This window comes from Trichosurus vulpecula, chromosome 8 (assembly GCF_011100635.1).
Source record: "Trichosurus vulpecula isolate mTriVul1 chromosome 8, mTriVul1.pri, whole genome shotgun sequence".
Lineage (NCBI taxonomy): Eukaryota > Metazoa > Chordata > Mammalia > Diprotodontia > Phalangeridae > Trichosurus > Trichosurus vulpecula.
Genome location: NC_050580.1, coordinates 64,582,700 through 64,590,993, shown reverse-complemented (window position 1 = coordinate 64,590,993; position 8,294 = coordinate 64,582,700).

Here is an 8,294-nt window from a genome sequence, read left to right as displayed (position 1 = left end):
CGATTCGGTATTCACTAGATCTGTATTCTCAGATGAGAATAGACTGTGTATATACTTTTAAAGTTTTCAAAGCCCCTTACCTGTTATCACATTTGATTCTCACAAAAACTCAGAAAGATAGTTGCTATTATTACCCCATTTTATAGGAAATGGAAGCTGAGAGAGAGATTTAACTATTTGTCCAGTCATACCACAACTATCTTCTGAGGCAAGATTTGAATTCAGGCCTTCCCCATTCCGATTCCAACACTCTTTCCACCTCACCGCCCAGCCGACTCCTGAGAATTTTATGGATGAGGGAATCACTACCATTTAAGGTTCTGAAGGCACCTTGGAGGCCAGCTCATCCAACTCATACCTGAACAGAAATACTTTCTACAACATACCTAAAGACTGATTCTGATCATCTTTGCTTGAAGACTTCTAATAAGAAGGCAAGATGCCACTTTCACTTTTTGGCAGCTCTAATGGTTACAATGGTTTTTCCTAAATTTACCTCTTTGCTGTATTCCTCCAAGTTCTCCCCTTTGGGGGCAAATATGTCTACTGAGGCACTGAAGAAATGTGGATCCTTATAGGAAATCGACTTGATCCTCCCATCCCCATACCATCACAGAGAGCAGAGACCCAGCATGATTTCTTGAATGGGAGAGAGATCTTCCAGGAAAGGAGGAAATTTGAATTTTTAAAGGAGAAAACTTGACCTTTTAGTTCTCTAGTCTCATATCACTGTGTTTTTTTTAATAGTATTTCCCCCAGTTACATGTAAAAACAATTTTTAACATCATTTTAAAAAATTTTGAGTTCCAAATTCTCTCCCTCTTTCCTTCCTTGTGAGTCCAATCAGTAAGTGAAAGATGTTTCCCCAGTCATTCAATAGGCCTCAGGTGGGGCCAACAAAAGGAGGCTTGATTAAAGGCAGGCTCATACCTTTGTGATGCCAATCAGGGATTAAAGACCTTTCCCACCCACTTAATAGACCTCAAGTGTGGCCAATTAAAGGAAGCTTAATTAAAGATTCGTTTGTAGGCAAGCCTAATCCCTTTACTTACTAGGCACTAAGTTTCAGGCCCACACCCTTTTGCTGATTGGGCATGAAGCCCTTGGGCCCTAAAAAGGGTACATACACCCGGAAGGTAACCATTGAGAACTGAGAATTCAGAAGTCAGAAGAGAAGCCAGAATTCAGAATTCAGCCCAAAGAGAAGGAGTTGATAGAGCTGCAGAAGAGAGTGCTGAGCAGAGAGTGGAAACCAGGGAGCTTCAGAGACCATTGAACTGAGGGGGGAGAAAATGCAGGCAAGTAGACAGTTAGGATTTGTGAGTGATTGTTTATGGGAAGGCCCTGGGTGGGTGGGGGGGAAGGTCACAGGATGACTTGGTTCCTTGCTATAATACTGTGTTATAATTTCCTTGTTGCTATATTGAGGTAGGCTTACTGCTTTTGGAATATAATTACTGCTATATCAAATTGGAGTTATTGGTCTTGGGATTTTATCCTCTGGAATCTAAATAAATGTTATACTTCCTCTACCTCCTATCTAGAGAGTTTTTCATACTTTGCAATTTCAAACCATACAGGTATGTTCATGGTCATCCTTGAGGTCATGAATCTTGCCTTACTGATACACTCCTCTCCCCCCTTCCTGAGATGGCAAGCAATCTGATATAGGTTATCTATGTGCAATCATTTAAAACAGATTTCTGTATTAGTCATTTTGTAGAAGAAAACTCAAAAAAGAAAGGAAGACAAAGAAACAAAGAAAAAGGGTGAAAAACAGTTTGCTTTGGTTTATATTCAGGCTCCATCAGTTCTTTCTTCAGAGGCAGATTGAATTTTTTAGCATGAGTCTTTTGGGATTGTCTTGGATCATTGTACTAAGTCATTCACACTTTTTTATTAAATGCAATGTTGCTGTTACTGTGTGCAATGTTCTCCTGGTTCTTCTCACTTCACTCTGCATTAGTTTTTGTGAGTCTTTCTAGGTTTTTCTGAAAGTATCCTGCTCATCATTTCTTATAGCTTAACAGCATTCCATCACAATCACATACCACAACTTGTTCATCCATTCCCCATTAGACAGTGTTTCAACAATCTGGCTAGCAGCTATTGTGGGGGTGAAAGATCAATACAAGCCTAACAACAAGAATGCTAGCAGCACGCTGCAAAAGCCCAGGTTTTTTTGATCTGCTTTACTGAGGAAAGCAACATTAAGGGGTTGACAAGCTTACTTTAATTCAGCATACAAATATCACTCACTTAGTTCAGGGGGAAAAGCCAGCGCCCTGAACTTCAGAACAAATACAGACAAATTACAAACATCAACAGAGAGATCTTGTCTGATTCAAATTCCAATACATGGTTACAAGAGTTTAACAAAGTCCCAACATCTGGGTTTACGAGCTGGAGGGCTCTTAGCTACAGCTGCCTGGAGTGTCCACATCAGCGTGCACCACCAAGAGTGAGAGCCTTGAGCAAATGGCTCTGTCTTCTCTTCTTAAAGCATTTCAGACATCATCAAACATCATCTGAATGACCAGAACTTAGGCTCCTATGATTGGCTCTGGAGTTAGCACCTCCCCTCAGTTACCCCACCTTGGGCCCCACCTTAGTTACCAATTCACACTCACATAGGTTTTACCTAATAGGGATTTGGGCCTGGGGCTTAGCACCTAGTGAGACTCAATGAAATACAATGAATTAACAAAAGCCAAACTCTTCAAGGGCTCTTGGTTGAACTGAGTGCTAAGAGCCCATTTTGCTTACCAACACAGGCAGGCATTACCTCAGTCCCTTAGCCACCATAAAAAGAGCTGTTATGAATACCCTTGTAAAACTAGGTCCTTTTCTCTTCTTTTAGATCTCTTTGGGATACAGACCTAGTAGTGTCTGGGTCAAAGGATATGCAGAGCTTTATAGCCCTATGGTCATAGTGGCAAATTGTTCTCCATAGTTAGATCAGTTGAAAACCCTTGGAGCACTTTTGTCATACCTGGCCAGTCTGAAAATGGTTTTCCCACTGCCTTTCCCAGCCACCCAAGCACCAGGAGCTGATTTAAGCATAAACATGTCCTACTAAATAAAAAATTGCTGCCCTGTCATTCTTAGTGTAAAAACCCACAAAGTCTGCTTTTAAGGGTGATTCCAGGTACATTAACACCCCTACTTCATAGACTCTTAAAAACTAACTGGAAGAGACCTTAGAGATACTTTGGTAATGTTAGTTGTAAAAGAAAGTATATCACTTGATAAAACACATAAAAGCTTTATACTTGCTGACTGTTATGATCTCTTAACATTAAAAAAATGCCATTTAAAGTTGATAAAAATGTCTATCATTCATTCCTTGGTCTTTTAAGAGCTCCTTGGAGTGATTGCTTCTGAAATGTCACATGTGAAACAGAAGCTGGCTGGGGTGACATATGATGAACAAATGTTGTCTATATTAGGAAAATTTGCTTTCTGGAAGCATTAATGACTCCATAATCATCTAGATGCTTTTTTTTAAAAAGGAATTTGTCAAATTAATTAGAAAAAAAGTCTAAATGGGCTCAGGACCCACTGGCTAACTCCCAGATCTGAATCAGTTCTAGGAAAAGATTTCTGGAGAGAGAGAAGGTTTATTTGCTGGACAGAGGACATTCTACAAACTAAATGGTTAAGATGGGACAAAAGACCTTTCTCAGATACCCTTCTACAAATATTTATTAAGCAAGGCACTGCATTTTGTGCTGGGGATGTAAAAGGTAAAAATTCTCACATAGACTCTGGTTCTCCTAAAGTTTATATTCTACTTGGATAATATATACACAGACAGATAAAATACAAGGTTAGGAATGAAGATTAAAGGAAGCTTCAGACAAAGTGCTTGAGGAAAATTTGAGGTGGAGAAGACTCCACCTCTACTTTTAATTGGAGGGGTAAGGAAAGGATTCAGGTAACAGGAAACACCTGAACTGAGCCCTGAAGATAATGTTTCTGAAAGGAAGATGAGAATATATTACAAGCTGGTGGGGGTAAAGGTATGAAGTAGGAGATGGTGTACTGAATTTGAGGAAGAGGTATCAGTCCAGTTTGGTTAGAATATAGAGTATATGTAGATCAGTGATGTTTAAAAAAAGCTGGAAAGGGAAGTTGGAATAAGAGGACCCTTGTCACAGATGACCCTTTTAGCTTCCACGTGGATTACAGGGAATACTCCTCATGTTCTAAGGACTGGGCTCTCATTGGCCAGTTTCCTTATTACACATAGATTGAAACAAAGCATTTGCCAGAGTCTTTCATACCATTCTTGTGAACATGGAAAGAGAGAGGCTAGCAAATGGTACAGTTAGGTATATTCTGAACTGAGCAAATGGCTGAACCCAAAGCAGAGTCATCAATCGCTCTATGACAGCAAAGAGACAAGTCTTTAAGGAAGTTGTTTAAGGTTCTCCCCCTTGGCCTTGTGCTGCTGACCATTTTTATCAATGTAAAGAATGATTGAATTTTGTTTCCATAGAAATTATAAGAAACATGATTTGAAGCCATATTGGTGGCTAATGTATGAGAACTGCTTGTAGGGAGCGGGCGGGGGTGGGGGTGGGGAGGTTGATGTTCACCACCCGATAATCAGCATATCTAAAAAGCACACTCCTTTTCTTTGTTCTGAGAAGGCCTTTTTCCTGTGTATATATATAAAAAAAACCAGACCAAGTGTGGCTCAGAAAGGATGAGGTCCATTAACCCAGACTTAGTCTTAAATAATGGGAATTTTATCATTGATATCCTGGATTCACATCTTCAAACTCACAGCTTTTGTCAATTCTCTTAGCAATTGTGAAAAATCCTTTCTCATGCTATCTGATGCAGACAAGCTAGGAGCAGACTAAAAGTATTTTTTGGCTTGGCATTCCTTTTATTAAATAAAGAATGAAGTATATGAGCTTGCAAAGGGTGGGGTTGGAAATGCGGAAATGAGAAAATGTAATCAGGAGGTAGGGTTAGTGAACCCTGAAATGCTGACCAATGGGATTCAAGGTGGGAAATTAGAATCAGAATGATTGCAAAAGAGTTTTGTAATTATCTTGAGGGGTGCTTGTGCCTACAAAGTGGCCCTTTTTCACAAGGGGTTGAAGGCCAAGTAACCCATCAGAAATAATATGAAATAAAAATTTTTTTTTCTACATTCACTCATGGCCGGGTGGAATTCTTGATAAGATGACTGATTATTTCTCACATCAATGAGTCAGATTTTGTTGTTCAGTTGTTTCAGTTGTGTCCAACTCTCTGTAACCCCATCTGGATTGTTCTTGGCAAAGACACTATAGTGGTTTGCCATTTCCTTCTCATTTTATAGCTGAGGAACTGAGGCAAACAGAGTTGAGTGACTTGCCCAGGGTTACACAGATAGCAAGTGTCTGGGGCAAGATTTGAACTCATGAGGATGAGTCTTCCTGTTTCCAAGACAAGTGCTCTATGCACTGTACCACCTGGCTGCCCTAGTGAGTTGGATATGAAGGCATCAATCAAAGCAGCAGGTAAAATGGAACTCTGAATGATAGCTGCTATATTGGATAATAAATTTGGGACCCAAGAAGATGAAAATCTTATAGGGATAAATGTAAACTTTTACATTGGGATTCAAAAAATCAGCCTAATTACATGATGGGTAAGTATAAGCAAATAATAGTTCTTTTAAAAAAAGTCTGGGGGACTGAAGAATCAGTAGGAGGCAGCATTGTGACAGGGAAGCCAACTGCCCCCAACCTCACCATGCTCCCCCCACCCAAAAAAAAAAAACAACCAGTGTTATTTTAGGCTGTTCTTAACAGAAGCACAATGTCCAGAATACTGTACTCTGTTGTCCAAATAGTTGCCTAGCAAGGTGGTGAGTCCCCCGTTCTTTGGACATCTTCAAGAAGAAGCTAGCTGACCACTTTTGGTAAGTTCCATTGGAGTTTACTTTCATTTATAGATTGGAATAGATAGTCTCTGAGATCCTTTCTAACTCTCAAATTCTATGAATCCATTATCTGGACTGTTATGTTGAATTTGAGGATGTAGACTGAAAGATGGAGTTGGACAGCATTGAAAGGAAGACTAATAGTACACTAAGTAGTCATGCCATACGAGTTTCATTTGATGGTATTGGAGATACTTGGCCTGAAGAAGCAAAGACTGGGGAGGAAGCAATGATAGTTGTATTCAAGTATTTGAAAGTCTATCATTGGAAGGATAGATTAGATGTATTCTGTTTGAGTCCAGTGTTGCTGGAAGTTACAGATATATACTCAATATAAGCAAAAGACATCCTAATGATTAGGGCTCTCCCAAAGTGGAATGGGCTTCCTTGGAAGGTCACAGGAGCCTAGAATATCATCTAGAATATTAACTAGTGTAAATCTCTCATTTCATCAGTGAGAAATTTGAGGCCCAGACATGTAAAGTGACTGTCTAAGGTCACACAGATAGAAGTGATGGAGCCCAAGATTCAAAACCAAGTCTTATGACTCCAAATCTACTATTTTCACTATGAACTTTTCTTTTCCTAAAGCTCTTCATATGAAAGCTCAATGACTACTTGTCAGGGAATTTAAAAGAATATATAATTATATTTTGGATTTCATTAAAAATTCTTTAATGTTTTTATTTTTAACTTGACACTGAATTTTTTTAAATGAACATTTTCATATACAAAGTAGAAGAGAAAAAGATATGTGATACCACAAATCTTGATTATGTATCAAGTGACAGTTCGGCAATGCTCTTCATTGTTCATAGAATCAGAGATTTAGCTTTTCTGTGTCTTCCTCTGACCTTCGTTTTCTTCTACACTTTAAAGAAATGCTTCAATGGGCACTGTTTCTTCTTTGTTCAGTATCACTGTCATTTTTTCTCTTCCTTCTCCTCCAAATCTAGTTTCCCAATTATTTTTTTTTATCAAAAACCCTTCCTTGTGATAAATAAGGATGATTGTAAGAAACGGTGAAAGCAGTTTTGTTTCCAGAGTTGAAAGTATCCCTCTTCCCCCACCAACCCGCCCCCGACTCCCAGCTTTAGCAGAATGTAAGTCAGGTGACTCAGAGCTATGATCTAGCAGAGACCAGGCTTCTGGTCAGGTGAAAGGTTAGAGGCTTGTAAGCCTGCTTAAAGGAGCCATTTGAGGAGAGCATGACATAGTCAGGTGGTTGCATCTGGCCAATGAAGAGCCTGGAGGGAGATTTGATGTGGGAGCCAACAAAAGGACTGGCATCCATCTAAGTCCTTCTACTCTCCCGTACTCTGTTCAGGGGACATACCCATTTATTCAGACCAAATAAATGTAAAATATAATTAAAACTTTCCTGGCTTCCCAATGAGTATTATTTATTCCTAGACAATGTCAGTATATTTTTATAACAATAGTCAATCAAAATGAATCTACATTCTAGCTATATCCAATAATATCAATCTATTTTTCACTTCGAATTCTTAAACTCTCTATTCAGAAGTATATAGCATGTTTCATCATTGGTCTTATGAAGGTCCTTGTCATCGTATTGATTAGAGCTTTTAAATCAAGTTGTTTTTCTTTATATTATAGGTGTTATATAAATTGTTCTGGTTCTCACATCGTCACTTTGTGTCAGTTCATGCAAGTCTTTCTATTTTTCTCTGAATCCTTCCTTTTCAACATTTGTTATAGCTTAATAATATTTTATTTTATTCATAACCATAATTCAGTGAGCCATTCCCCAATTAATTGGCACTCCCTTATTTTTCAGTTTTTTTGCCACAACAAAAAGTGTTGCTATAAGTAGTTTTGTATATATGGGTCCTTTACCTTTGTCTTTGATCTCTTTATTAGAACCAAATTTAATCTACTCCCATTCAAGGTTGCTTGTTTTGTTCCAGGCCTGTGATTTCATCAGTGAGAACTTTCAGTATAGGAACTCCCTCCACCAATGCAGATTGGCAACTTGTCTATAACTTACAAGTGTACAGAATTATTTTGGACATTGAGCAGTTAATTGATTTACTCATGGACACATAGCTAGTGTCTGTCTGTCGGATCTTCCTGACTCCAAAGCAAGCCTAGTGACTAGAGGATAAATTTGATGCATCCTCTATCATTCCTTAAGCTTCATTTCCTAAAGGAGTATAGTCTACACTTCCATAATAAATTTTTCCAAACAATATACTGTTATATGCATATATATTACATATATACATACATATTACATATATACACTAATATATAACACCAAACAATATTGTTATTTTATACCTTTAACTCCATATAAATTGAAAAAACTTAACCCTTGTTTAAGGTA